Source organism: Sciurus vulgaris (assembly GCF_902686455.1).
Source record: "Sciurus vulgaris genome assembly, chromosome: 2".
Taxonomy (NCBI): Eukaryota; Metazoa; Chordata; class Mammalia; order Rodentia; family Sciuridae; genus Sciurus; species Sciurus vulgaris.
In genome coordinates this window covers 105471212-105489434 of record NC_136462.1, presented here as the reverse complement: position 1 = coordinate 105489434, position 18223 = coordinate 105471212, and the positions used below count along the sequence as shown (strand labels likewise).

Here is an 18223-nt window from a genome sequence, read left to right as displayed (position 1 = left end):
TAGCAATGGATTTAGCAACCAGAAAGAACAAATTATGACTGCATGCAAACCTATGGATGAATTTCACAAGCATGATATTGTTTTAAAAAACCAAAACGGTACATACTGTGTGAATCTGATTTCAAAATTTTTTAAGTTCAAGTACCATCAAAACTTATTTATAGTGAAAGAAACGGAACAGTGTTAACTTTATTGAGAAATAATGACTGGGAGGAAGCATGAGAAAACTTGCAGAAAATTTTGTTATAACTTGTGTACTTTTCTACTTAAAAAACAAAACAAAATCTGAATTTGTGCCATAAGTATAACCACTCACTAGCGGTATGGCCTTGGATAAACTTCTTATAAACTCTCTAAGCTTCAATTTCTATATCTAAAATTGAGGATTAAAAACAGAAACATAATAACAAGAGAAATGAACGTTGTACCCCATCTGTATACAATGCATCAAAATAATAATGGTAATGAAAAAAAAAAGAAAAACAGAAACAGCCAGGCTCAGTGGTGCATGCCTGCAATCCCAGCAACTCAGAAGATTGAGGCAAAAGCTCTAGGCCTGTCTCAGCAACTTAGTGAGACAAGACCCTATCTTGAATAAAAAATAAAAAGGGCTGAGGATTTAAGTCCGTGGTAAAACAACCCTGGATTCAATCTCCAGTACCAAAAATTGAAAGAAAAAAAAAAATGTAGGACTGGGGTTGTAGCTCATGGGCACGTGTGAGGCACTGGGTTTGAGTCTCAGCACCACAAATTTTTTTAGTTGTTGATGGATCTTTATTTTAATGATCCATCAACAACTAAAAAAAAAATTTTTTAATGTAAAAAATAAAAAACCAGAGACATTCCTGCTTCATGGAAATGTGATAAGAATTAAATTAAACAATGCATGTAAAGTGTGGTGCCCAGCGCATGGTGGAGCCCAATACATAACAACGAGAGCAGCAGTGGTCAACATCTACTGATGTCTTAGTGGTGCCAGGCGCTGCTCTGAACTTTAAGCTCTTAATCTCATCGGGATCCCATCTCTCTGGTTCCTGTTCTTATCTATTACTAGAGACCAGAAGCGCAGTCTGTGTGGAACCCAAACCACTCATCTCCAGAAGAAGGGTGAATCACTGGGGAACTGCTGCTGAGGTTTCAAAGAAAGGAAACTGGCAGGAGTCACACATCAGGATTAACCACAGCCCACTGAAGAGAAAAAACAACTTTAGCTTCTGAAAGCAGGAGCTGCTTTTTCACAGGAGTAGAAAGAATATTTTATTCTGGTGGAATAATTTATTTGAAATTGAAGAGTCATTTGGGAACTGAAAGAGCTCATCTTTCTTCCCTAAGGAAAGAGAGGAGACAGCAAACTCTCTGTTAAAAGTATTTCATGTTGACTAGCTAAATTTACTACCCTTGAATGTATTATATCAGATTTACAACTAAAATAATTTTTTAAAACACATGCTTGCTGAGTAAGATAATTTAAAAAGTTGGTCATGAAGCAAAGAACTCAGATTATATCAGATCATTTTAGTTAAACCCTGTAAACATGGATATAATAGTCCCCATGACTTGTTTCTCATGAGTTTTTGCTTCAATTCAGTAAAGGCAGCCCCATCAGGGACTGGTTGCACAATTGGAAGTTACTTAGGCTCTCTGACCTCAGTTTCCTCAATAAAATGGGGTAGTAATGGAGTTATTAGGAGAGCAAAATGACTTAATACTTGTTAAATACTCAGATCAGTGCCAAGGACTATTGAGCAAAAGAAAGTATCAGCATGATTCATTTTTATTATATTTTCTGAGGTAGACGCAGAATTCATCTAAAATTGTACAATATAGTCACAATTTGCATAGTATAGGCTGTTTGAAAACCAGAGGAGGGTGTGTGTTAATATTGTGTCAAGTGAGCATGAATATTTGGTTGTCGTAGGTTTATACATGCATATACGCACCTCCCACACACTGGAAATTTTTAAATCAGGCCAGTTCTAGAACACAATGTACCAATGATCTCACGTTCTTTTAGATTCCCAAATAATCCCTCGAAAGATGTGAAATATTATTCTTCTTCCAAATACATCTAAGGACTCATTTTTTAAAAATAGACTGAAGGGGTTGGGGTCATAGCTAAGTGGTACAGTGATTACCTAAAATGTGTGAGGCACTGGGTTTGATTCTCAGCACCACATATAAATAAAGGCATATCAACAACTAAAAATATTTTTTTAAATACACTGAAAAGGGATATTTGCATTTTTGTAGTTCAAAAAACCCTTTTCACGGCACATCTGAGAAGTGAAGTAGATGGAGTTCAAACATGGGCTCTTTTCAACCTGCGGCAGAGGAGGCCTACTAAATTTTTACATTTTCCTTCCATTGTGAAAGCTGAAAGCTTTTCATTTTGTTCCAAAGGAAATGATCTTACCATAGCTCAACGACATCATCATTGTCCGAGTAGAGGGGGTATCCGGTGGCCATTATAGAAGGCTAAACTCTAAAACCCAAGGGCATAAAAGCTAAAAGCAACTCAATGGAAACGTCAGTTAGGACATTCTTCCTTTTGATTTACAGGAGTCACTCTCAGAAAGAGAGGACCCTCGAGGAAGGGAATGGCAAACAATACCAACACGGCAAAACAGCAGCCTTCCCCTTCCTTGTCCTCCACCCTTGCCACTGAAAAGGCTTTCAATACTCATGTGCCTTTGCTTCTATAAGGAAGAGAATTACACTTGAAAATGCCACTGTGTGCAACGCTTCCATCTCACCTGTGGGCACATTTACACTTTCCTACTGACGCTGGGCAGTGTGGTCGCAAATCCCTATGACTGTTATCTGTGGTTTGTTTCCTGTTATCGAAGTGAGATAATTAAGATAGCAATTTCCTTAAGTATTACTCCAGGGTATCAAAGAACTTAATTATGGTTAAAAAAATACCTGTGCAGCCTATACCTAACAAACAATACGACATCAAGAAACCTCTCTATGGAAGCCATGCACTAGTAGCACAACATACCTGGCTATAAATCACCAATATACAGCAGAGTTCCCTGCCTTTGCTCTACCCTTTGCTGAAAAACCCTTTTTCAGCTTTATTTTCCAGAACTTGGCACAGTAGGTGTCAGTATGAGACGGATAATGAATAGAAAGTTTCATACTCAGATTGATTCCTCAGCAATGAATTAGATTCTGGGAGCTCAAGGAAAAAGTAGGAGATGACAGCCATATTTTATTTGCAAGAATCTACTTTCTTGCTGACTTGAGCTGCTTGGTTGGGTTTTACACTTCATAAAGTCACTTTGGGTCCTGACCTAAACATTCATTCATTCTTCAAAGACATATTTGACTCTACTAGGTGTAAGACCAAGGAAGGTTTAAGAAAAAAAAAAAAAAAAAAAAGACCTTATTTCATTGCTGGATTTTTCCATTCCACAAACTCCCATCACACCAACCACATACAGACAAACATCACTCCCATCATCTCATAACCAAGTTCCAACAATGCTGGTATCTGGACCGTGGTTTCCTCTCCATAAACTCACCTCCTCCATCAGACTTCTCCCAAATCCTGGCCACCCAATTAATTACTTAAAATCCTGGATCACCAATTAATTACTTAAAAATAAAGTTGACATTCCCAAGTAGTGTCCAAAATTTAAATTTGAAACATTAAAAAAAATATACACACAAAACAAAACTCCCTAGTTGGGGGTGGAGCTCAAAGAAAGAGCCCTAGGTTTGATCTCCAGCACCACAAAAAAAAAAAAAAAAAAAAACTCCTTATATCCTTATACTTTACTTTAACTCCAATGTCTTTACATTTTACTTTTAGAAGAATTTTGTTTCATCTGCAAGTGCGAAATTTTTCCCACACTGTTCCCTGAGGACAGCACAGAAGAGCAATTTCAGTCCTATTCCCTCTTAGGTCTACCACCACTCAGACTCACACATTTAATAATCTTGGTCATGAAACCTTTCAAAGATCTTTCAAAAATCTGAATAAAGTCTACATCCACTGGTGTGCCCTTCTTTCCACACAGATTTTCTCCCTCGGGAACTTTCTATAGATCCATCAAGCATAGTTTCCCCCAGTCATGTTTTCTTCGGGGTCCAGTGGTGACAGCCTGTTCAAGGGACTGCAAGAGCCTGCTAGGTACAAAAGCTTCTGAGGACAAGAAGCACCTCTACAACTCTCTAAGTGGGAACTCCCACATGCACAGCTCTTCTTCCAATGGGGTTCCAAGCACTCACATGTGAACCCGCATGAGGGAGACCAGGGACAGGATTCAGACCCGGGCAGCACAGGGCTGAGTCTCCTCTTCATCCCCACATACCTTGTGGTACTGGGGACTGAGCCCAGGGGCACTCTACCTCTGAGCTAAACCCCAGAACTTTTTTATTTTTATTCTAAAACTGTCTCGCTAAGTTGCCCAGGCTGGCCTAAAACTTGAGAAACTCCTGCTTCAGTTGCTGGGATTATAGGTGTGTATACACCTGGCCTGAGTCCGGCTCTTAACAGGCAGGACCTGCAGCCTGCCAAACCCTAGCTCATGCCTACTGATTCAGTTCCCTCACCCTCTTGTCCCTACCCCCACCCCCAGCACAAGGAGGGTCTCCTCCATAGAAGCAGCGAGAATGAAAGAACTTGCTCTATTTCAGGACACAGCTCCTTCCTGGCCACTCCTCTATGATAGATAAATCCTCAAGTTTTCCATGAAGTTAGAGCAGCCAACGTCCCGCTTCCTCTTGGCCTACTCACCTCCCCAGCATCAGCACAAAGAGCAGAACCTCCTCCAGCTCTCAGAAGGCCCCCAGAGAGGTGGGGCCCAAAGATTCCAGAATCTCAAACTTGTGCTGCCTCCTAAATCCCCCATCCTGTTAATATGGCTCAAGAGGGGAGGGGAAAGGAAGAGAGGGAAGCCGGCAGCTGCCCTTCCCAGGTAGGGGGATGCTTTCACTTCTTTCAGTCCAGTCGCTCTCCAGTGGGCTAGTTTTTACATCTCTATGCAGCTTTGAGTCTTCTGGATCCTCTACCAGTGGGTGCTGAGAGGGGGAGGACTAAGGCAAGAATGTCCTCTACCCCATCCCCCATATCATCCCCAGTCTGGGTCAATGACAAGCCACATATCTGGCCAGGCCTCCACCTGAAATCTAAAGCGAAGGATATTATTAAAGTCACAGGTTAAGGATCACTCACTCCACAGCTCCTCATTTAGAAGCCCTTGCAGTGGTGTTAAATGTAAACACCTCCCCAGAATGCTTTAAAACGGAGGGAGGTTTTTATTAAACGACTTAATTGAGGGCCACTTCTCATTGTGGAAAGCTTTTAAACCCAGGAATAAAAGGGGCCTGGTGGGTGTTTTCCAGACACTTGTTTTTAAAACCTGCCACGCTGTCATGGGGAAATGAAGCACGCCTCAGGGGCCCCTGTGTGTTCCTGTGGCTAATTCTCCGGCAGAAATTATATGCTCAAGAAGCCTACTCCCCAGCGACACCAGGAACCTGGCACAAGAGCTTCACTCCAATATTCATTTCAAGGGCATTAGAACATTTAATGGGAAAAGTGGAGAAAATAGGGCTGACCAAAAAGGACCAAAATAATGGAAGAAAGATATTTAAAAGCTTGAAAACAGGACACACCTTTGGTCTCCCAACATGCCCAATAGTTGTGGGGTCTTCTTCTACAAAAAGACAGCAAGCAGGAAGTAATGAAGTGCGGGTGGTAATGATGTTATAATATATAAATGAACTTTGAAAACATACTAAGTGAAAGATGCCAGACACAAAGGTCACATACCATGCGATATAAATTTATATGAAATTTCCAGAATAAGCAGTTCCATAGAGCCAGAAAGTAGATTAGTGGTTGCCAGGGCCAAGGGAAGGGAAGAATGTGGAGTGACTGCTTAATGGGTACAGGGATTCCATTTGGGGAAATGAAAAAGCTTTGGAATTAGATGGTGCTGATGGTTGCCCAACACTGCGAATGTACTCCATGCTGCTGAACTATGCTCTTTAATGTCAAAATGGAAATTTCATGTTGTGTGTACTCTACCACCAAAACCCAAACAAACAAAAAAAACAAGGAACTCTAAAATCAGGAGCAACCCCTTCCTCACCTGAGTAACAATACAAAGGCTACAGGCCAAAAATATGATAAATGTTATTTTACTAACAACTCTACTGGGGTAAGCTTCAAACTTCTCTGTGCTTAGTCCTGTTCAAACTTCCCCAAAACAAGTTGCTTAGTCCTCACACCAATCTTCAGGTAGAGTTACTGTTGTCATTAATGCGGAAAATGAGGCAGGAGAGGTCAAGTAGCTTGCTTAAGGTCACATGACAAATATGGGGAAAGCCACAGGTGAAGCTGAGACCTAGGGTGCCAGTCCCCTGGCACCCCCACCTTAGGCCCCCCACCCCTCATCCTCCCATCCCCCCCACCCCCAGGCCATGCTGCCTCCGGCCTCATGCATGCTGCCACAGGGACTGCTCCCAGGGAGTGTGGTCACCTTGCCCGAGACAGATATTTTTTCAGTGCTGAGGCCTGATCATTTTGTAGAGGCCTTGACTGAGTGATCACCTATGAACTCTGAAAAACACCTTGAAGAGGCAGACCTTGGGTTGCCAGGGAACACAGTGGTACAGTACGTGCCAAGCACTGGGTTTCATCCCCAACACCATGAAAAATAAATTAAAAAAAAAAAAAAAAAAAAAAAAAAGCACGCCTTCAGAATCATACAAGCACCTTCATGTGGGTAGAGCTGTTTTATTCGTCCTCGAGCATGATAGTAGGGTGACAAGATAACCTGCTCTTTGTGAGAAGAAAAGCTTTCAAGACCTGTTGCCAGCCCCAGGCCCCACTCTACCTGGTGTCTTCCGCAAGGGCTGGGGTTAACTACCCAGAGACTAAGAGGTTTCACTGCTTTTAGCATGGTTATTTACATGTAAATAGAACCAGTAATTACAAATGAAGTTAAGGAGAGCTTAATGGGGAATAAAGTAGCTATTTCCATTTCAGGGGCACCTGCAGGACAACCCATAAGCATCAATAAAAGGTGAAATTCCATTCTTTCCACCCTACTTAAGGAAGCAGAGATCTGAGTCACTAACCAATAACTCCCTTTGATCAGAGATGTTAAAAAGTATTAACACTGTTTGAGGTTCCGCCTTGCTAGGTAAGCCTTCTCAGCCTTGGCACTTTTGACCTTTGGAGACCAGACAATCCTGTGTGGTGGGGGATTGTCCTAAGAACTGTAGAATACGTGGAAGCATGCCTGACTCTACCCACTAGAGCCAGTAAGCCTCCAATACTCCCAGTCAAGACTACCAAGAGTACTTCCAGATATTGTCAAACGTCCCCCAAGGGGGGCCCTATCTGAAAACAAATATAATATGTTTAACAGATGTGGCCCTAACAACAACTCCATGAGATAGGTACTATATCCCAATTTTACAGATGAAGAAACAAATCTGAAATGAAAGAGGAATCTGCCAGAACCACATTCCTAGTGATAGGCAAACAGGGCTTCCAATTCAAGCAGGTAAAATGCTAAAGCTCTCCCAACAGTGCAAAAAAGAATGAGAATACACTCAGCCCTGAGCATCTGTGGGGATCACATCCTCAGGCTCCACCAACTACGGATTGAAATAAGTTTTAAACAAATCTGTACTGAACCATAGGCTTTTTTCTTGTCATTCCCTAAAGGATACAGTATAGTAATAGTTTACACAGTATTTACATTGCACTAGGTATTATAAGCAGTCTAAAGATGATTTAAAGCATACAGGAGGCTATATGTAGTTATGTGCTGTTATGGTTTAGTTATGAGGTACCCCCCAAAAGCTCATGTGTGAAACAATGCAAGAAAGTTTAGAAGTGAAATGATTGGGTTATGAGAGCCTTAACCCAATCAGTGGATTAATTCCCTGATAAAGATTAATTCTGTGGTAACCGTAGGCAATTAGGGTATGGATGGAGGACGTGGATCCCTGGGAGTATGCCTTTGGGGTTATATATTTTGTCCTTGTTGAGCAGAGCTAGCTTGCTCTCTCTTGCGCTCGCGCTCTCTCTCTCTCTCTCTCTCTCTCTCTCTCTCTGCTTCCTGGTGCCATGTTCCTCATTGCTTTCCTCAGCCTTACACTTCTACCATGATGTTCTACCTCACCTTGAGCCTCAAGGAATGGAGTCAGTCATTTATGGACTGAGATCTCAGAAACCAAAATAAACTTTTCCTCCTCTAATTGTTTTTATCAGATCTTTTGGTCAGAGCAGTGGAAAAGCTGACTAAAATGTGCAATATAGTTGACTATAAATGTGCCTTTTATATACATAGAGAGATACATATCTTTTTTTAAGTTTATTTTATTTGTGTTTTTCTGCATTGTATTTTTTTAATGTGGTGCTAAGGATTGAACCCAGTGCCTCACACATGCTAGGCAAGCACTCTACCACTGACAACCCCAACCCCATAGTGTGATATTTTATATAAGTCCCTTATATAAGAGACTCGTTCCCTTGAGTAGCCATGGATTTTGGTAACTACAGGTCCTAGAACCACTCCCCCATAGATACCGAGGGTCTGCAGGAGAGATGAAAGACTTGCTGCTGGCTTGTATATGAAAATAGTAATCTGTGATTTGCCCAAGAAAAATGGATGGTGGGCTAGAGCCCTATCAGTATTTGGTTTTCAACATCAAAGAAAAAATGTCCTGCAGGCTCTAATGGCAGGAGCAGCCCCCAAAGATGCCTGTAAGTCTCGAAGCCTCCTCTACTCACAGAATAATCTGCCAGCTGATTGTAGGAAAGACTTGGAACAATAAATACTTTAAGCAAATACAAGCAAAAACCATTGGCTGATAACTTGCAATACGTTTGTATAAAAAAAAATAGACACCGTTATCAAGAATTCTCTCATCATTTTTATGAAACACTCTCCTACACTCTCACACTTCTTAGCATTTATCTGTGTCTTCTGTTTAAAAACAATAATAATTACCAGAATTATTGCTAGAAAGAGGCAGATGAAATACAGGGACGCCAAGTTTCCAAAGGCTGTCTTCCCCTCTCCTTCCACAAAGATGTATTGAACATCTATTTTCTCCTTGGCACTAGGCGTACAAGATCAGTAAAGAAACCCCTCCCCTTCACAGGTTGGTTTGCAGGTCTGTGGGAGTCAGAGGTGTACACAAGGGCATTGATGGTGTTCTGACTGCTAAGATGAAGGCACATGCAAGCCCTTATGCATGCAGAAGATGTGAATGAAGAAATGAGTTGAAGGAATGAAGAGGAGCCTGTGCCACCTGGAGAGGCAGAAGCTGTTCAGAACACAGCTCAGAGCTGGAAACCAGCTTCCACCCTGGAGCCCACCACTAGAAAGAGGCACAACTGACAAGCGGCTCAACTTCCCATGGCCTTGTTTCCCTCCCCTGTAAATCAGGCTTCTCATAATACCTGTTTCACAGAGTAGCCACAGTAAATGCTCTCAGGACAGAGCTGGGGGCAGAAGCTCTAGGAGAATTTGCTACTGTGAGAATTACTGATCTTGGGCAGATCTCCTGGGAAGGACCAGGTCTCTCTGTCTCTCTCTATCTCTCTCTGTCTCCCCCCACCCGCCCCCCACCCTCTTACCCAACAACCAATTATCTACAGAACTTGGAGGGCTGCAGAACGTCAAGGAATGAGGAGATAAGGAATTTCTAACCTAGAGTTGGGACCCATTCCAAACAGCCTACTCTACCCTGTCCTTTAAAACACCTAGAAAAGTAGGATTCCATAAAATTCCCCTAGGGATCACTTTTCTCGCTGTTGCGCTCTCTCTCTCTCTCTCTCTCTCTCTCTCTCTCTCTCACTCCCCTCCCCCCTTGCCCTACCCCACTCCCTGCAGGGAAAGGCAGTCATGCCTTGAGCAGGCCAATCTCAGAGAATCAGTTACTATCTGGGTCTAATCTCTTGCTCCCACCACTCCATTCCCCACCCTTCCCCTCCCCAAAGCTTCTAGGTGGCCCAGGACAGGAGGGACAGTTGGGCCAAATCTGGACACATTTTAGAAAAAAGTTCCTAAACCCCAAACCTGAAATTCACAAGCCAAAGAAATCTCAAGCTGGGTAAACAGCACGTTGCAAATTATCCTCTCTCTCTCTTATCTCTCCCTCAATTCTTTATCTGTTCCTCTGTAACCCTGAGAAAACTTTCACGTTTATCACTACTCTAAGCCAACTTTCCAGGTTTTTGATAATGGACTAGGGCAAGGAGAGAAGCTAGTCCACTTTTCAGCTGCAGCTGTGTGATTCCGAATAAATCATTGCTTCCAGTAAGGAGGATAAAAAACAACCTAAGCAAAAAAAAAAAAAAAAAATGGAAAATGAAACTCATTTTTAAAAAGCTATCAATACAGCTACCATGAAGTTGAAGGACATACATTAGTTCATAGAATATACAAGAACCCCTTTATGACTTAGAAAACAGTTCTCTCTCTCTCTCTCTCTCTCTCTCTCTCTCTCTCTCTCTCTCGCTCTCTCTCCTTTTTTTTTTTTTTTTTTTTTTTTTTGTAATCAAGTCAAAAGAGCCCAGTCCAACACTCTAAGTTGGAATCCTCAAATTTCCACTTAATATCTGACACCCAGCTTAGTACCTGACTTTCTCACCTAGAAAATGGAATCAAGAGCGGGCATGCTCAGTCGCAGGACTCCTGGGAGTATTCGTGGATCTACTATTCACAGTGGATTCTCTTCCTATGCTGGTCTGGACATTTGCAAGAGAAAATAGAGGGTCTGTTTCAAATGCAACAAGATACAATGACAGAAAACCAATGGCGGTAAGAGGTCAAAACCAAGGGAATTGTTGAAGCCAGAAGTAGAAAATCATGGTCATTTTGCCTAAATCCTCTGGCAAAAAGAAAAGGGGAATGATTACTCATAATCAAAGCGAAGTCCTGAACCATGGAATACATTAACCAAGGCAAGAAGAAATCCCCGTGATTGGACAGCAGGGTGTAAACTCCACCCTGAAAACAAAGAGGTTTCCAGTCAGGCTGGCAGGAATAGTCCATGTTCATAACACATGCCCTTGCTCTGATCCTGCACACTCTCACTCCACTGTGACCCTCCACTGAGTTCCTGGCACTGCTCCCAGGAGCCAATCCTGGGGTTGAAAGCTTGTGCAAGACCACTCATTCAAGAACCCTGTTTCAAACTCATCCTTGCTCATGATAGCACCATTCGACCTCTAAGCCCTTATTACCTGCAATTTTAAGAGCCCCATATAACTACTATGCAGCAGAGTTTTGTTTTTGTCACAAGTACCACAGAACAGGAACTGGACATGCATGGCTTCATTGTACTCCAGAAAGCCAAACAGTGAATCTCTTACCCAACAACCAATTATCCACAGTACATGGAGGGCTACAGAACTTCAAGGAATGAGGAGATAAGGAATCTCTAACCTAGAGTTGGGGCCCATTCCAAACAGCCTACTCTACCCTGTCTTTTAAAACACCTAGAAAAGTAGGATTCCATAAAATTCCCTTTGGGATCACAAGGTTACAATGGTCTTTAGCTGAATGTTTACCTCTTCTAGTAGAGAAGAAGAATAAATCAATCCAGCCTTAAAGAGACTATGATGGTTAAAAAAAAAAAAAAAAGAAAAGAAAGAAAAGAAACAGGCACTGAAAACAATTTCTTGATCCAATCTGCTTAAGAGGAGCAACTGCGCAAGGAACTTCGCTTTGTATTCAGGCAGATCTGAGCATTCTCAAACCTCAACTCTGACATTCCAAACACTGTCAGCTGCCACAGAATCCAACAACTCTTTGGGCCTCAGTTTCCTTATTTGTGAAAGAAAGCTACTGCCTCCTATGTCTCAGGGACATGATGGTTCAGAGCAAGGAGAAAGAAATGCTGAGCATGAGACCTGACACTAGGAAGCCTGTCTATAAACAAAGAATAACTGTTCTTATATCAATGGGATGGTATGCTCTATGGTTGGCTATTTGTAAACAACTTCCCCAAAGGAAAAGTTGCCTGAAGCCCATTTCCAGCCTGACCAGGGAAACTGAGCTAAAATAGCAATGGTATTATGAAGAATAAAGATTCAACCACTGGCTAGCGTGAGATACAAACCAAACACTTGCTCTAAAAAGGATGATGCTCTGGGCCCTCCTACCAGTTGTGTGTGGAGGGAACTACTACTAAGTTTACCTTGCCAGCTACCGACATGTCAAAAATAGATCCAGAAGCTTCCCAACCCCAGAGAGTCCCCTGTTCATCAGAGTCCTCTAAAAAATGCACCTGCCAGAATCTAGCCTCCTTTTCTTCACTCCTCTCTCTCCTCTACCTGAAGTGTACTTGTTCTTCCCTCCCCTCCAGTCAGAAAAATACTCCAAATCAGTTATTGTAAACTTGGTATAGGGACCCAATTAAATAAATTCTAATTTAAACCCAAGAAAAGTGTTTCTTCTGCCTTCTATGCCAACGAACTCAAGAACTCAGTAAACCCATGTGAGGCTAGCCAGGTGCCCCAAGGCACCCGTCAGATCTCTGTGCCCATCTTAACTGCAACCCAGAGTTTCCATGCCCCTCACCTCAGCTCATTATGGCAGGGACTATCTCCCATTGAGCAAGAACTCAGCAGAGCTCTGCCAGTAGTGGGGGTTTCTTAAGGATTTGCTCAATGAGTAAATAAAGAAAAAACAAAAAAAAAGAAAACCCTCTTGTGGATTTATGATGAAGCCCAAGCAATACCGGTGTGGGGGATGGAAGAGGCAGCATTGAGAAAGAAGGCAAAGGGGGTTGCAAGAAAACTCCCACCAGCTTCCCCTGGTGAAGGCCACCCAGCTCAGGCTACTCCCACCAAACCCCCTCACAAACTTTTTTTCTTTTTCACGTTCGGGGTTTTCATGTCATAACTTGTTTCATGATAACAGCAGTGTCATGGGCCAGAATAAAGAAAGCACTGGATCATTCAGGGAAAATTACCCAATTTTCAATTCCCCTTGAACTTTGTGTTTCTCCTCTAATGCCAACCTCTCAGTCATTCCTCTGCCCTTTAGCACCAGGACCAGAGGAGGGAAAGAAAGGCACAAATAGGCTTTTTAAAAGGTCCAGGGCCCGCATTTGTGTATAATAAATCAAAATGCATTCCACTATCATGTATAACTAAATAGAACAAATAATTTAAAAAAAAAAAAAAATTCCAGGTCTTCTCTTTAGATAAGTGAGTTTCAAGGGCATTAAATTTCATTAACCATCCCTCACCCCATCAGTAGGAGCAAATTGACCTAAAGAAGACCAAAATAAATAAATAAATAAATAAGAAAAGAAGAAGAAGAAGAAGAAGACGACGACGACGACAATAAAAAGGAGTCTATTCTCAAGAAAAGTCAAAGTTCTCCTAGATACTGTCTACCCTTTCCCTGAACAAAGAAATCCCTTTCTTTACTTCAGGTACTGCCTTCTACCCACTTTACAATATTAAACCTGCTATTCCAAAGTGAGAAATGTGTCTGTTTAGGTCCACATTTAGATAATTTTTTTTTGAAAGAGGACAAAGTATCAGTATATTCACAGTGTTACTACTGCTATTCAGATGCAACTTTTTGCAAGAGTTTAAGAGGATCCCCAAATACACACACACACCCACACACTGAGACAAGATTCACAAGTTAACAAACCATTCAATAACATGGTTCATTTTATTTGCCTGGTCCACACATGAGAGAAAGAAAAGAAAATCAACAGTAGGAAAATGCTTTCCATATGGTCTTATTCCCCCAAGGATGAGGATTTGGGTCAAGGGCCATCCCATAAGAGCATGCACGCCACATAACCCACACTCCCCAGCCAGGACCAAGGCTATTACAATGACTCCCACAGTCTCACACTTTTCAGCAACTGAATACAGCAACAGGAGAGGGTATGGCAGTAGACGGTAGGGAAAAGAGAAAAACCAGCTGGGCAAAACTGTATTTTTTTTTTTAATGATTTTTTTTAACTCATGTTATGAGTTAGAAATTAACACAGACATTCCTCCACCTCTGGAGGGCATTCTTGAAAGGATGTCATTCCATGGCTAAGAGAAATACAATACATAGGGCCAACAGCAAAGGAAAAAAAAAAAATCAAATCCTCTGATTTGTGGCCAGGCAGCAACATCCGGGTGAGAATCTAATACAAACATCAAACTTGGAATACACCAATAAATTAACCAAGATCCCCAGAGACTATCATGTTAATAACAAGGACACTGGAACACACTTTCTACATAACATATGTACAGTCAAACATATGCTTCAGTCAGTACAGACATGTTCAGTTTTTCCTTAGTACTATGTGCCTATCATTTTTAAGGTCAGTTGACAGGTGGCAGAGGTGTCACCTCAGATGTGCCATGCAACTTACTTAAGGTACTAATTTCCTAACTCAGATATTATTCTATTGAGAAATGTACACAGTGGTGTATCTGTAGGACTTGATCACACATCCAGAACAAGTTTAACTCACAAATGTACACACATTGACACAAATATCAACCACAAAACCTTAAGGATCTCATTAGCTTTGCATCTTGAAGAAAAATTCCTCACTTATGCAAACAAACAAACAAACAAAACTAACTCTACATGTGTGTTCAGGGGGGTCTCCAAAACCTGACAAATTCCTCAAGTTTTTTTTGTTTTGTTTTGTTTTGTTTTTTAATCTTCTTTGGACTGAGATCCTTTGCAAACACGTCAAATCACTTCGTTTTTCCAAATAGGACAACCTTGCATTATAACCTTGATCTTTGCAAGGACTTTTGCGAGTGATTTTAAGGTCTCATTCCTACCTCCTAGGCAGAAAGTGCCCCAGCAATATTTACTGTAAATAGAGAGATAGAAACAAAGGAAACTTTAAAAAAAAAAAAAAGGCACCAACTGGCTCTTCAGGTAGAAACGTGGATTAAGAAGCCTCCGGAGTTCCTGAGATGAGTTCTACACCAGGACTGATCTTTAAAGGTTCAAAAGTTGGCTTGTGGGAGCCCCTCCCAAAACAGAAGCTCTCAAATCTGGCTGCAGTCAGAATCACCTTGGGGGCTTTTTAGAATGCCATTGTCCGGGGTTGCATCCCAAACCAACTGAATGAGGATATCTGAGTGTGGGACGGAAGTACCAGAACTTTTTTAAACTCTAAGATGTGAAGCCCGGTTTGAGGGCCTCCAAAAGAATTCTCAACGTGTTTTAAGCAGGTAAGCAGCGTTAGAGGGGACTTGGGGCAAAGGAATACACACATAGTAAGTAGACAAAGTTTTTAAAAATCCTGTGTAACTAACTCCAACATGACAGCCAAGCACCTGTCTAGAAGCCAAACAGTGATGCAACTTGGAAAAGTCCTTGGAAGGCTAGGATATGTGCTCTAAGTGAGACGGGGGATTTCAGGAAGACCTGCCTGGACCGTGCAGTGGTGCGGCTGGCCAGGGAAACAGAGGCGGCCACATGCCCTTTCTTTTCAAAGGATGGTCTGAACCCGCCCGCCGAAGAATTAAGTACGACGGGGTATCACAGGGTCTGCCGTGCTCCCTAGGGATCGCTCCCAGCTGTCACTCCGAACTCCAAGGCGGGTTCACTAGGAATCGCCACCAACTGTTCTGCACGTCTCTGGGGCAGGGTGCGGCGAAGGAGCCTGGAGCGCACCTCCCAGCCCAAGACCCGTGCTCGGTGCGGGGACTCGCGGGCTGAGCGCAGCGCACCTGGCGGAGCCGAAGCCACTGGGGGTCCCAGCTGCACTTGGGTCCTCCGGCAGAACTCGAGGTTCACACCCACCCGCCCCGGCTCCGAGCTCACTTACCGTCGCTGCCTCCCGGGTCCCGCTCCCGTTGCAGCCCCCGAGCCCGGCCGGAGTGCAAGGGCCGCGGCGCCACCAGGAGGCCGAGCGAGCCCGCGCCGCGCCCCGCCCCGCAGCAGCCCGCCCGCCCGCCCTCCCGGAGGAGGGGCGGGGGCCGGCCGGGCGCCCAGGCCCGCCTGAGCTGCTGCCGGACGTGCGGCTGGCCGGGGGTGCCAGTGCGACGCCCTCTCCCGGGCGGGCCTCTGCGCACCTCCCCACCCTGCCTGCTCTGGGCCCGGGGCGCGCCGCCAGCACTTCCTTCCACCCCGCCTCAAGCTTCACTCTCTTCTTGGGCACCACTTTGTGCTTGCCCTTCCCCAGATCGGAATGTCCTCCCACTCCACTCCGCCATCACTGTCTATTTCCCTCCTCCCAGCCTGGCCTCTCCAAATTTCCCTTCTCTAGGAAGCCTTCCCTATTTCGCGCCCCTACCCCAAGAGCCCTGAGCCCAGTTTCCCCTTACCCTTCCGCGCAGCCCTTTACTCCCCAACTAATCAGAAACGTCCACCACATCAAATCTGCACGTGTTCACTGGGCACCTACTACATCTGGACCCTAGCGGAGCGGTATTAGATTGTAGCGGTCACTTAGAAGCTGAGGCCAAATGCCTGTCGGCAAGGAGGCAGGGCAGTGACTTACTTAAGGGCTGCGATGTAGTAGGGCTGGGATTAGAAGTCGGTTTTCAGTTTCCAGTTTAGGCCCATTCCCGGGGGAAATGCCTAATGTCGCTAACTAGCTGTGAGAGCCTAGCAAAAAAGGTTATCGTTTGCCGAGCCTCAGTTTCCTCAGCTGTAAAAAGAGCAGAATATCCACTCTACCTGGTTGTGAAGATTACCTGAGGAAACAGACGTGGAAATACTACACACCTTAAGAAGTGAATGTTTGCGGTTGGTTTTTAGTCCAGTCGTTGCCCTGGCTTGAAACGGACATGCGTTCTGCTTCCCCCACTCCGCACCCTTCGGTTTCCGCCTCGCTGCGCGTGGGCAGTATGGTCCAGAAGTAGAGCTACTATTCGGATAAGTACTTCCATGAGCACTGTGAGTGCCGGCATGTCGTGTTACCTGGAGAACTTTCCAAACAAGTATCCAAAACTCATCTAATGTCTGAAGAGGAGGTGAAGGAGACTTGATGTCCAGAATCTAGCCTGGGTTCATTGCAAGATTCATGAGCCTCTTCCAAAAGAGCAACGAAAACAAAGTATATCTGGGATCATCACTTAAATCTTTTGCAAATTTAATGTTTATGTGTATTAAGGTAGTATTCAGTGAATACTTGAAAAATGTACAAATCATGCATCCAGACCTGTTCATGAGCTGTATTCTTCACAACAGAGCTCTGTTAAATGCAACTGGAAGTAGGTTATTGAAGGTGTTTAAGATAAAATTTCTTCTAGTCAGTTTTTCTTTTAATATAAGTGCCCGTTTGACATTACTTGTTACTTTTGTTAAATGAAGTTTATATGTTGCATTAAAAAAAAGTAAATGTTTGCTGACATATTAAATGAAACTGACACTTGAAAATTCAGTAATTCAAAGTAGCAACATAAAAGAACTCTGAAGTGTAATAGTGATTCCTTGACACAAACTGAATTTATATATATTTATAATTTATATATGCATATATGTATATGTGTATATATATAGATATAGATATAGATATATACCACTTACTGGAGTCACTTCACTATGTGTCACTTAAGATCTCAAAGGAGGCAGTCATGGTCCCTGGAGTCTTTTCAGAGGAGGTGGGATTGATTGAGTTCTTCTAGAGACAATGGGTCTAGGCACAGTTAGTCAGGATCATATGTGAACAGTGTGCAGCCAGCCCCTTTGTCTGAGCAGAGATGGTCTGGCTTTGCAATTCATACTAGAAGATGGAATGAATCATACTAGAAAAAGAGATGGGGTCAAACAATAGAAAAGGCATCAAATATCAAAGTTAGGGACCAAGGTAACTAAACCTTGAACACCTCAAAATGGTTGCAGTGGAACCTGTATCTAACAGTGGACACCTAAGTGGATCAGGAAAACTGGGATGGCAGAAACCTGCAATTTAGAAATGAACAAAACAAGGAAGGGGGATTACAGCAAGAAGGGACAGGGAGAAAGAAATCTCCAAGCAGAACTCCTGGAACTTAGTGAACAGATATGTGCAATGTGGGAGTGGAAATAGCAAAGATGAAGCTGAGGTTTACAGTCAGGCAGTTTGGAGAAGCAGAAATAGGAACAATAATAGTGACAATATGGGGGAAAGTTTTTTTTTTGTTTTTGTTTTTTTGTTTTGTTTTGTTTTGTTTTGTTTTGTTTTGTTGAGAGCTGCTAAGGGTTCCATGGAGAATGAGGCAATGGTGGAACTCAGTAGAAAGGTACTACCAGCAGGCAGCAGG

At 43.1% G+C, this 18223-nt stretch overlaps 1 protein-coding gene across 1 annotated transcript in view; it reads right to left on the bottom strand.

The window, feature by feature from the left end:
* CGNL1 (cingulin like 1) overlaps nt 1–15967 on the bottom strand; it is a 158822-nt gene extending 142855 nt beyond the window's left edge. The window contains exon 1 of the mRNA XM_079125857.1: nt 15802–15967. The gene's annotated coding sequence lies outside the window, so the exon portion shown is untranslated. The remainder of the gene's footprint in view (nt 1–15801) is intronic.
* Nucleotides 15968–18223: the final 2256 nt, after the last annotated feature.